Source organism: Eubalaena glacialis, chromosome 4 (genome assembly GCF_028564815.1).
Source record: "Eubalaena glacialis isolate mEubGla1 chromosome 4, mEubGla1.1.hap2.+ XY, whole genome shotgun sequence".
NCBI classification, from domain to species: domain Eukaryota; kingdom Metazoa; phylum Chordata; class Mammalia; order Artiodactyla; family Balaenidae; genus Eubalaena; species Eubalaena glacialis.
Genome location: NC_083719.1, coordinates 176065955 through 176079691, shown reverse-complemented (window position 1 = coordinate 176079691; position 13737 = coordinate 176065955). Strand labels below are relative to the sequence as shown.

At 36.7% G+C, this 13737-nt stretch overlaps 1 pseudogene; it reads right to left on the bottom strand.

Annotated features, from left to right (window-relative positions):
- Positions 1-13737, bottom strand: part of LOC133090673 (centrosomal protein of 78 kDa-like) — a 45103-nt pseudogene that overhangs the window by 20198 nt on the left and 11168 nt on the right.

Here is a 13737-nt window from a genome sequence, read left to right as displayed (position 1 = left end):
TTCCATTTCTAATATTATAGCAAAAGGCAACTTAGCTATTTTAAGAATGCTTTACATATCATATAAATTTTTAATAATACTATGTAATTAGTGTGATACCACAAATCTTAACTTCTTTGTATGTACTATTTGATTATTAAAATATCACTGTCTTGAAATAACAATTAGCAGACAAATCATAAGCTTTTTTTTTTACTTCTTAAACACTCTTAACAACTTCTATTTAATACACTATTGTCCAAGCAAGTTGATTAATGGAGAATCAAAAACATACATCTTTAAGTAGAAAAAGAAAAGTTGTATTTATGAAGATGTTTACAATAGTTTATTTTAGGTTACTTCAAATTTTTCACCAATTTAAAAAATGGACCAACTCAATGAAACCTTCTGAACCCAATGTTAAAAAGTATAACTATGAATCATAAAATTTAAATTTAGTATGAAAAGATAAGAATGGCAAATTATATTGAAGCTATGTGGAATTATGTTTATAGACAACAGGAAGAGAAAATAAAAATGTAAACAATGGGAGGAACCAAGATGGCGGAGTAGAAGGACGTGCTCTCACTCCCTCTTGTGAGAACACCAGAATCACAACTAGCTGCTGGACGGTCATCGACAGGAAGACACTGGAAAACACCAAAAAGGACACCCTGCATCCAAAGACAAAGGAGAAGCCACAATGAGACGGCAGGAGGGGCGCAATCAGAGTAAAATCAAATCCCATAACTGGTGGGTGGGTGACTCACAGACTGGCGAACACGTATACCACAGAAGTCCACCCACTGGAGTGAAGGTTCTGAGCCCAACGTCGGGCTTCCCAACCTGGGGGTCCGGCAACGGGAGGAGGAATTCATACAGAATCAGACTTTGAAGCCTAGTGGGAATTGATTGCGGGACTTCGATGGGACTGGGGGAAACAGAGACCCCACTCTTGGAGGGTGCACACAAAATAGTGTGCGCATCGGGACCCAGGGGAAGGAGTGGTGACCCTGGGGGAGACTGGACCAGACCTACCTGCTAGTGTTGGAGGGTCATCTGCAGAGGCAGGGGGTGGCTCCGTTTCACCGTGGGGACAGGGACGCTGGCAGCGGAAGTTCTGGGAAGTACTCCTTGGCGTGAGCCCTCCCAGAGTCTGTCATTAGCCCCACCAAAGAGCCCAGGTAGGCTCCAGTGTTGGGTTGCCTCAGGCAAAACAACCAACAGGGAGGGAACCCAGCCCCACCCATCAACAGTCAAGTGGATTAAAGTTTTACTGAGCTCTGACCACCAGAGCAACAGTCAGCTCTACCCACCATCAGAGCCTCCCATCAAGCCTCTTAGATAGCCTCAACCACGAGAGGGCAGACAGCAGAAGCAAGAAAAACTATAATCCTGCAGCCTGTGGAACAAAAACCACATTCACAGAAAGACAGACAAGATGAAAAGGCAGGGGGCTATGTACCAGATGAAGGAACAAGATAAAACCCCAGAAAAACAACTAAATGAAGTGGATATAGGCAACCTTCCAGAAAAAGAATTCAGAATAATGATAGTGAAGATGATCCAGGACCTTGGAATAAGAATGGAGGCAAAGATTGAGAAGATGCAAGAAATGTTTAACAAAGACCTAGAAGAATTAAAGAACAAACAAACAGAGATGAACAATACAATAACTGAAATGAAAACTACACTAGAAGGAATCAATAGCAGAATAACTGAGGCAGAAGAACGGATAAGTGACCTGGAAGACAGAATGGTGGAATTCTCTGCTGCGGAACAGACTAAAGAAAAAAAAATGAAAAGAAATGAAGACAGGCTAAGAGCCCTCTGGGAAAACATTAAACGCAACAACATTCGCATTATAGGGGTCCCAGAAGGAGAAGAGAGAGAGAAAGGACCAGAGAAAATATTTGAAGAGATTATAGTCGAAAACTTCCCTAACATGGGAAAGAAATAGCCACCCAAGTCCAGGAAGCGCAGCAAGTCCCATACAGGATAAACCCAAGGAGAAACACGCTGAGACACATAGTAATCAGATTGGCAAAAATTAAAGAAAAGAAAAATTATTGAAAGCAGCAAGGGAAAAACGACAAATAACATACAAGGGAACTCCCATAAGGTTAACAGCTGATTTCTCAGCAGAAACTCTACAAGCCAGAAGGGAGTGGCATGATATACTTAAAGTGGTGAAAGGGAAGAACCTACAACCAAGATTACTCTACCCGGCAAGGATCTCATTCAGATTTGATGGAGAAATCAAAAGCTTTACAGACAAGCAAAAGCTAAGAGAATTCAGCACCACCAAACCAGCTCTACAACAAATGCTAAAGGAACTTCTCTAAGTGGGAAACACAAGAGAAGAAAAGGATCTACAAAAGCAAACCCAAAACAATTAAGAAAATGGTCATAGGAACATACATATCGATAATGACCTTAAACGTGAATGGATTATATGCTCCAACCAAAAGACACAGGCTTGCTGAATGGATACAAAGACAAGACCCATATATATGCTGTCTACAAGAGACCCACTTCAGACCTAGGGACACAAACAGACTGAAAGTGAGGGGATGGAAAAAGATATTCCATGCAAATGGAAATCAAAAGAAAGCTGGAGTAGCTATACTCATATCACATAAAATAGACTTTAAAATAAAGAATGTTACAGGAGACAAGGAAGCACACTACGTAATGACCAGGAGATAAATCCAAGAAGAAGATATAACAATTATAAATATATATGCACCCAACATAGGAGCACCTCAATACATAAGGCAACTGCTAACAGCTATAACAGAGGAAATCGACAGTAACACAATAATAGTGGGGGACTTTAACACCTCACTTACACCAATGGACAGATCATCCAAAATGAAAATAAATAAGGAAACAGAAGCTCTAAATGACACAACAGACCAGATAGATTTAACTGATATTTATAGGAGATTCCATCCAAAAACTGCAGATTACACTTTCTTCTCAAGTGCGCACGGAACACTCTCCAGGATAGATCACATCTTGGGTCACAAATCAAGCCTCAGTAAACTTAAGAAAATTGAAATCATATCAAGCATCTTTTCTGACCACAACGCTATGAGAATAGAAATCAATTACAGGGAAAAAAATGTAAAAAACACAAACACATGGAGGCTAAACAATACGTTACCAAATAACCAAGAAATCACTGAAGAAATCAAAGAGGAAATCAAAAAATACCTAGAGACAAATGACAATGAAAACACGACGATCCAAAACCTATGGGGTGCAGCAAAAGCAGTTCTAAGAGGGAAGTTTATAGCTATACAAGCCTACCTAAAGAAACAAGAAAAATCTCAAGGAAACAATCTAACCTTACACCTAAAGGAACTAGAGAAAGAAGAACAAACAAAACCCAAAGTTAGCAGAAGGAAGGAAATCATAAAGATCAGAGCAGAAATAAATGAAATAGAAACAAAGAAAACAATAGCAAAGATCAATAAAACTAAAAGCTGGTTCTTTGAGAAGATAAACAAAATTGATAAGCCATTAGCCAGACTCATCAAGAAAAAGAGGGAGAGGACTCAAATCAATAAAATTAGAAATGAAAAAGGAGAAGTTACAACAGACACCGCAGAAATACAAAGCATCCTAAGAGACTACTACAAGCAACTCTATGCCAATAAAATGGAGAACCTGGAAGAAATGGACTAATTCTTAGAAAGGTATAACCTTCCAAGACTGAACCAGGAAGAAACAGAAAATATGAACAGACCAATCACAAGTAATGAAATTGAAACTGTGATTAAAAATCTTCCAACAAACAAAAGTCCAGGACCAGATGGCTTCACAGGTGAATTCTATCAAACATTTAGAGAAGAGCTAACACCCATCCTTCTCAAACTCTTCCAAAAAATTGCAGAGGAAGGAACACTCCCAAACTCATTCTATGAGGCCACCATCACCCTGATACCAAAACCAGACAAGATACTACAAAAAAAGAAAATTACAGACCAATATCACTGATGAATATAGATGCAAAAATCCTCAACAAAATACTAGCAGACAGAATCCAACAACACATTAAAAGGATCATACACCACGATCAAGCGGGATTTATCCCAGGGATGCAAGGATTCTTCAATATACACAAATCAATCAATGGGATACACCATATTAACAACTTGAAGAATAAAAACCATATGATCATCTCAATAGATGCAGAAAAAGCTTTTGACAAAATTCAACACCCATTTATGATAAAAAAAACTCTCCAGAAAGTGGGCATAGAGGGAACCTACCTCAACATAATAAAGGCTATATACGACAAACCCATGGCAAACATCATTCTCAATGGTGAATAACTGGAAGCATTTCCTCTAAGATCAGGAACGAGACAAGGGTGTCCGCTCTCACCACTATTATTCGACACAGTTTTGGAAGTCCTAGCCACGGCAATCAGAGAAGAAAAAGAAATAAAAGGTACAAATTGGAAAAGGAGAAGTAAAACTGTCACTGTTTGCAGATGACATGATATTATACATAGGGAATCCTAAAGATGCCACCAGAAAACTACTAGAGGTAATCAATGAATTTGGTAAAGTTGCAGGATACAAAATTAGTGCACAGAAATCTGTTGCATTCCTATACACTAATGATGAAAAATCTGAAAGAGCAATCATGGAAACACTCCCATTTACCATTGCAACAAAAAGAATAAAATACCTAGGAATAAACCTACCTAGGGAGACAAAAGACCTGTATGCAGAAAACTATCAGACACTGATAAAAGAAATTAAAGATGATACCAACAGGTGGAGAGATATACCATGTTCTTGGATTGGAAGAATCAATATCGTGAAAATGACTATACTACCCAAAGCAATCTACACATTCAGTGCGATCCCTATCAAATTACCAATGGCATTTTTTACAGAACTAGAACAAATCATCTTAAAATTTGTATGGAGACACAAAAGACCCTGAAGAGCCAAAGCAGTCTTGATGGAAAAAAACGGAGCTGGAGGAATCAGACTCCCTGACTTCAGACTGTACTACAAAGCTACAGTAATCAAGACAATATGGTACTGGCACAAAAACAGAAACATAGATCAATGGAACAAGATAGAAAGCCCAGAGATAAACCCACACACCTATGGTCAACTAATCTATGACAAAGGAGGCAAAGATAGACAATGGAGAAAAGACAGTCTCTTCAATAAGTGGTGCTGGGAAAACTGGACAGCTACATGTAAAAGAATGAAATTAGAATACTCCCTAACACCATACACAAAAATAAACTCAAAATGGATTAGAGACCTAAATGTAAGACCGGACACTATAAAACTCTTAGAGGGAAACATAGGAAGAACACTCTTTGACATAAATCACAGCAAGATCTTTTTTGATCCACCTCCTAGAGTAATGGAAATAAAAACAAAAATAAACAAATGGGACCTAATGAAACTTCAAAGCTTTTGCACGGCAAAGGAAACCATAAACAAGACAAAAAGACAACCCTCAGAATGGGAGAAAATATTTGCAAATGAATCAATGGACAAAAGATTAATCTCTAAAATATACAAACAGCTCATTCACCTCAATATTAAAGAAACAAACAACCCAATCCAAAAATGGGCAGAAGACCTAAATAGGCATTTCTCCAAAGAAGACATACAGATGGCCAAGAAGCACATGAAAAGATGCTCAAAATCACTAATTATTAGAGAAATGCAAATCAAAACTACAATGAGGTATCACCTCACACCAATTAGAATGGGCATCATCAGAAAATCTACGAACAACAAATGCTGGAGAGGGTGTGGAGAAAAGGGAACCCTCTTGCACTGTTGGTGGGAATGTAAATTGATACAGCCACTATGGAGAACAGTATGGAGGTTCCTTAAAAAACTAAAAGTAGATTTACCATATGATCCAGCAATCCCACTACTGGGCGTATACCCAGAGAAAACCATAATTCAAAAAGACACATGCACCCCAATGTTCATTGCAGCACTATTTACAATAGCCAGGACATGGAAGCAACCTAAATGCCCATCAACAGACGAATGGATAAAGAAGGTGTGGTACATATATACAATGGAATATTACTCAGCCATAAAAAGGAACAAAATTGAGTCATTTGTTGAGACGTGGATGGATCTAGAGACTGTCATACAGAGTGAAGTAAGTCAAAAAGAGAAAAACAAATATCGTATATTAACGCATGTATGTGGCAACTAGAAAAATGGTACAGATGAGCCAGTTTGCAGGGCAGAAGTTGAGACACAGATGTAGAGAACAGACATATGGACACCAAGGGGGGAAAACTGCGGTGGGGTGGGGATGGTGGTGTGCTGAATTGGGCGATTGGGATTGACATGTATACACTGATGTGTATAAAATTGATGACTAATAAGAACCTGCAGTATAAAAAAACAAACAAACAAAACAACTAATACTAAACTTTCATTGGGTTATTTGTATGGAAATATGTTAATATAAATGTTTGAGACGTTACGTGAAATTTCTAAAAATCTTATATGTTCTGGTATAATGTTATAAGTCATAATTCTAGTTATTACTTTAAAATGTGTATCTCAGAAATAACTAAATTTCCTTGTCAATTGCACTATTATGAACTTTCATCAAATCTTTAACTGTGGTCATTTTAAAGTCTTTTGTCATTTACAGACAGTTCTGGGTGTACTCTGATGTTTTTGCAAATATGTTCCTATAAAAGGGGTTCATCTTCAAGGAATTCATAGAAAAGACACTGACAAGTACAGGTTTCTGGTAACTATACTGCTGAACTGAATGAATAAGCATTTTCAGAACTCTAATGAAAAACTGATGAACTCATCAAAGTGCTAACAAAAGATCAAGATAAAAAAAAATTAATTACATGGGACTGAGTGAACTGATGAGGATGATTGTAATTTTTGTGACTTTCTGTTTGAATTAAAAACAAAAAATCCCACAAGGACTCAGAGGCAAAGAATATACAAATCAATTTTCACTGCAAAGTAAAGGAGCTGTTACAGTGGAGGATTACTGGACTGAATGTCAATATTATGACATAGTATGAGTGTGTTTCATATTTGGTAATTGCAATCATTGTTGCTTTTGTTGTGGTCATCCATTTACAATGCTTGGTGTCAGTCTATTTATCTCTTATAAAAATAAAATACAGTGTGTGTGTGTGAAAAAAAAAGTAAACAATGCTTGATAGGATAATGAGATTAGAGATGGTCTTTTAAATTTTTCATTTTTATGCTAATACAATACCTTTATAAAGCCTAAAAATCTTGAAACAACACATTTTTTAAAAATTGTGGTAAAATACACAAAACAGAAAATTTATCATTTTAACCATTTTAAAGTGGACAGTTCAGTGATATTAAGTCAACAAATTTTTAAAACTTTCAGATGGCACCTGAATAAAATATGTGTTGTCCATTGGTGATTTTAATATATCTGGTATATAAGTAAAGTCACCACAAAACTTTTTCTGGGAAATTGGCAGATCATAAACATAAAAAATTTATTTTGCTTTATATTAAACCTATTGTTTTACTGTTTCAAAATTCAAATTTACTCACAAGCAAGAGTCAGTTTCATATTAGATTTGGTTTAACAAATGCTGCTCCTGCTATTCATTCTTATCACCAAAAAAAAAAAAAAGACTATTTGTGACTTAACGATAATATGTTCCAGAAAATTAAAAGTTAAGGTCTCTTAGAAACAATACAAACGTTATCAGTAGAAGTGAAGTATACCAAATTTATATATTCAGGAGAATGTGAAACTTATACCATTGATTGTTAAAGGGTTTTAAAAGCTTTTTATTACATTTGGTAACAAAATTCTAGGCTTAGTTGTAAAATCCTGGGTTAACTATCATTTGGAAATTTAAATATACATTACAGTAAACATTTAGAAAATGTTTTTCTAAAATGTTCCATCTAGGTCAATAAACTTGTCTGTAGAAGTCTTTTATAAGGATAATACATATTTCAAGTTTTTTTTATCATTGAGAGAAACAAGATATTATCTGATTCAAAAATTTAGGTAAGAATTTCTAAGAAAGAAGCAGGGAACAATGGGAAGGTTGGAACTGGGAAGAAATTTTGTTTCGTATAGCACAAAAGGTAATTCTTCATATAAAAAAAAAAAATCACCCCTCAAAAGCACCACTACTAAAACTATCATCAAAGTGCACCCCAAATTTCAATTGCAAAGTATTAGAAGTAATCATCAACCAGGAAATATTTTCAAAATAACGAACTTTTTATGAAATTCAAACAATAATGTTGGTTAATATGGTTAATATTAACATCTCTTTAAATTCATTTATTATATCTATATTCTACAAATTCTCATAAGTATCAAAATAATTATAGGCCTCCTAATATGCATGCAGTTAATATTGGCTGTTTTAATTTTAGCACACCGGAAAACATAAGGGGTATAAGTTCTAGCAGCATTAAAAACAAGAAAGAGTTACCAATTCTAATAGTAACTTTTCCTTTTCAACTACTTCCCAAAATTATAGTTCTCTTTTTCTGTCTAGCGCTTTGGATGGTTCCTTCACGATGGAGACGTTATCCACTGGTACTGAGAGAGAAATGATAAATATGCCATTTCAGTTACAGGTAATTTATGAGGGTTTGATCTTAATTGGAAATTAAGATACTTTAAGTTAATAAAAGGTTTTCAATCTGCATTTCTGGGAATCTAAATTAAAGCATCACACAATATTTTCAAAAACAGAAAAGCCATTTGATTTGACTAAAAACTTAGTTTTAAGATGGCAGAAAGTACCTTGATAATTTTCTTTTAAGAAAGAAAGAAAAACAAGCCATTAAAGAGAAATTCTTCCGAGAGAACTAAAACACGTTATATACCTCTGACTTGGCACTCCTTACATTCTGGAGATCTTTTTTGATAACTGCTTTCATCACAGAATGATCTAAAGTAAAATAAATTGAAATTAGAGTAATTATTTCCCAATGAGTGGCTATTTCCATTTAAAACCAAAAGCCAACTAATTATTGCTTTTCCCATAAAATTAAATACGAAATCTACATTATGTAATTATACACTTATTTCCCCCTTTGTGTATTCTAATTTCTTCCTCAAAAACCTTAGATGCCATCTTGCAGACTGCCCCCAGTGGCTACTATGTTGGCAGCAGCAAAGGTCAACTTTAAACATTTTGCATCTAAAGTGGCTTTGCATACCTTTGGATAGAAAGTACAGTCTGAGCACTGTCCAGACACTTAGATACCTAAAGGGCATCTAAGATATCAAACCAAAGTCCTGATATTCCCTCAAAAGCTGCTCCTCCCATCAGCTCCCTTCTTCTAAGTGATACCACCCAGTTGCACACATAATCATCAACGACTTGTCTCCTTGTTACTATTTCCTTCATACCTCACATCTAATCTATCTACAATTCTTGTTAGCTACACCCTCAAAACACAACCTGAATTCAACCACTTTTCACTTGCTCCAAACTTCCAACCTAAGCGAAGCCATAAACATCTCTTATTTGGACCACTGTGACAGTCTCCTAACTGGTCTCCCTGTTTCTCTTCTTTATCCCCCCGAGTCTATTCTCTATACCAGGTCATCTTATTCAGATACTATTTGGATCATGCCTTTTTCCAGTTCAAAACCCTCTACTCATTTAGAATAATCCACATCTTTACTCTGGCCTTCAAGACTTTACAAGATCAGACCCCTGGCTAGCTCCTTGAACTCATGTCATACCACACTCTTCTTCACTCAGTACTCTGGCCACGTTGGCCTCCTGGCTTTTCCTTAAATACCCCACCCACCTACATGCCTGCATACGCATTGCCTCCTTGTCCTGGAATGTGCTTACCCCAGATCTTCCATGGCTTGCTCCTCTCTTCATTCAGGTCTCCGTTCAAATGCCACTTCTCCAGTGAAGCTGTCCCCTAACAAACCTATCCAATGGAGTCCTACCTGCCCCCCCCACTCTCCTTACATTAAGATATCTTTGCACTTCCTACTATCTAAAATTATATTACTTATCTGTTTACTCATTTCTGTCTAAACTCCTTCACTAGAATGTAAGCTCCATGAGGGCAAGACTTTTGCCTGTCTGGTTCACTGCTTTATCCCTAGTGCCTGAGCCGTATCTAGCACACAGAAGGTATTAAAAAAATTACTTGTGAAACTGACAAATGAATAAAGTACTCCTTGCAAGAAGTCACAGGTTGCACGAGAAGGCAATAATGCTCTTGGTGGAAGCAGGCTTAGTATCTACGTTCACCTCTATTCAGAGTAGAGATAAGAACAATTTAAAGGTATAACTCACTTTAATTAGTACATTATCTGCTAAAAACATAAGGGAAGTGCAACATTAGAAAAGTACAGTTGACGCTTGAACAACATGGGTTTGAACCTCGCGGGTCCATTGACACATGGATATTTTTCAATAAATATGTACTATCGTCCTACACGATCCAAGGTTGGTTGAATCCACAGATGCGGAACCACTGACTATAAACTTATACCCAGATTTTCAACTGCGTAGGGGTCGGCACCCCTGACCCCCATGTTGTTCAAGGGACAACTGTATACGATGAGGAAAGTTAAACACATTAAGTTTTTAAAACTGTCAATACGTGAACAAACTCTTTTTGTTTTGCTATGTGTTAATCAATTAAAAAAAAAAAAGTGACCACATACCAACAAGTGGATTTTTTCTTATATCCAGAATGACCAGAGTTCTGTTGGTTTCAAGGGCCTTCAGTAAAGCCTTTGCTCCTTCACTGGTGAGGCCACACTGCTGCAGGTCAAGTGCTTTTGATGAAAGACAAAAGGTCACTTGCGAAGTCTATACAGATTTCACATATAGACAACACTCATTTTCTCACGTGTGGAAGAGTCCTGCACAAGACCAGCCATGGCAGGTTTGTAATTTTGGGTACGGAGAAAAACAGAAACGTATACGCACACACATAATGCATAATCCAATCTAAAAACCTCTTTTTGGATGTGCCATGATAACCCTGCCTTTAGTACCAATAAATCATCCAACATATTTTACAATTATAGAACTGAAGAATAACTGTATACAACCTATGAGCAAAAAACATCACAAAATGAATCTCAGTTCATAATTAGGAAGGGCGGCAGTGGCATGTAAACCTCACAAGCAAAAACTGGTGGAGCTCAGAAATGCACTGCATTCTTTTGATCATGATCTTGAGCTTCAAATCACACTTGAAACTAGTTAAAAGGGGAAAACGAAAGAGAAGAAATGTAATAACTGTTAGTTTTAGTACAAAAAAGACAAGTCTAAGAGGATACAAATAATAACAAATTCAAACAATGTGTGAATACACAATACATACTAAAAACCTATCATGAAAGTATGATGGTCAAGAACTCTCTCAGTAAAAGGTCAGACAAAAACTAGAACAAATGATCATGAATTCTAGTAGTTCTGGGGCTGAACAACCTACTCATTTAAACAAAAGGGATCATCACAAAAGCACAGGTATTAAAAAATATTACATGAAAGGCAACTATCATGAGTCATTTTTTTAAGTGTTGTGTGGACCATCACATTAAAATAACTGGAGTCTTTCAACACCCCACGACACACAGAAATCGAAAGTCAGACATATGGATCTGACAGGATAGGATACAACCATTACAAACTCTCACTACAGAAGAATGGACACACGGTATAATTAACCAAGTAGCCAAATTAATACAAATAGCCAGTAAACCCACCAGTAAATCAAATGAATACAAAATGTGGTTATTCTCCTATCACATTAAGCCAAGCCTTTAAAATGTGTATATCCTTTTGATCCAACAACTCTCTTTCTAAGTATTTAAGCAAAAGAAATAGTCAGAGATATAGGCAAGGATACATATCAGAGTACTATTTGGAACTGAAAAACTGGACATAGCTTATATACAAGAATGGATAAGCTATGTGTACTGTGGCATATTCATATAATGGAACACTGAACAGTCACAAAAAATGATACAGTAGATGCAAATTTACTGACTTGCTAAGATGCTCACACTAAATTAACTGAAAAAAGTTATGAAATTTGGAGTAATCCCACTTGCATGAAAAAGGGAGAGGTACTCATTTTTGTAGTTTTACACTTTTTTAAAAGTGCTACAAGCCAGTGTTTGTGTGAGGCAGGCTTCACATGCACTGTTGGGGTGGACTACAAACTGGCATAGCGTTTCTGGATGGTAATTTGGCAATGTGTATCAAAAGTCTTAAAAAGGCAGAAGCAAGAAGAACTACAATCCTGCAGCCTGTGGAACAAAAACCACATTCACAGAAAGATAGGAAAGATGAAGAGGCAGAGGGCTAGGTACCAGATGAAGGAACAAGATAAAACCCCAGAAAAACAACTCAATGAAGTGGAGATAGGCAACCTTTCAGAAAAAGAATTCAGAATAATGATAGTGAAGATGATCCAGGACCTCGGAAAAACAATGGAGGCAAAGATCAAGAAGATGTAAGAAATGTTTAACAAAGACCTAGAAGAATTAAAGAACAAACAAACAGAGATGAACAATACAATAACTGAAATGAAAACAACACTAGAAGGAATCAATAGCAGAATAACTGAGGCAGAAGAACGGATAAGTGACCTGGAAGACAGAATGGCGGAATTCACTGCTGCGGAACAGAATAAAGGAAAAAGAATGAAAAGAAATGAAAACAGCCTAAGAGACCTCTGGGACAACATTAAATGCAACAACATTCGCATTAGGGGTCCCAGAAGGAGAAGAGAGAGAGAAAGGACCAGAGAAAATATTTGAAGAGATTAGAGTCGAAAACTTCCCTAACATGGGAAAGGAAATAGCCACCCAACTCCAGGAAGTGCAGCGAGTCCCATACAGTATAAACCCAAGGAGAAACACGCTGAGACACATAGTAATCAAATTTGCAAAAGTTAAAGACAAAGAAAACTTACTGAAAGCAGTGAGGGAAAAAGGACAAAAAACATACAAGGGAACTCCCTTAAGGTTAACAGCTGATTTCTCAGCAGAAACTCTACAAGCCAGAAGGGAGTGGCATGATATACTTAAGGTGATGAAAGGGAGGAACCTACAACCAAGATTACTCTACCCGGCAAGGATCTCATTCAGATTCGATGGAGAAATCAAAAACTTTACAGACAAGCAAAAGCTAAGAGAATTCAGCACCACCAAACCAGCTCTACAACAAATGCTAAAGGAACTTCTCTAAGTGGGAAACACAAGAGAAGAAAAGGATCTACAAAAGCAAACCCAAAACAATTAAGAAAATGGTCATAGGAACATACATATCGATAATTACCTTAAACGTGAATGGATTAAATACTCCAACCAAAAGACACAGGCTTGCTGAATGGATACAAAAACAAGACACACAAATATGCTGTCTACAAGAGACCCACTTCAGACCTAGGGACACATACAGACTGAAAGTGAGGGGATGGAAAAAGATATTCCATGCAAATGGAAATCAAAAGAAAGCTGGAGTAGCTATACCCATATCACATAAAATAGACTTTAAAATAAAGAATGTTACAAGAGACAAGGAAGGACACTACATAATGATCAAGGGATCAATCCAAGAAGAAGATATAACAATTATAAATATATATGCACCCAACATAGGAGCACCTCAATACATAAGGCAACTGCTAACAGCTATAACAGAGGAAATCGACAGTAACACAATAATAGTGGGGGACTTTAACACCTCACTTACACCAATGG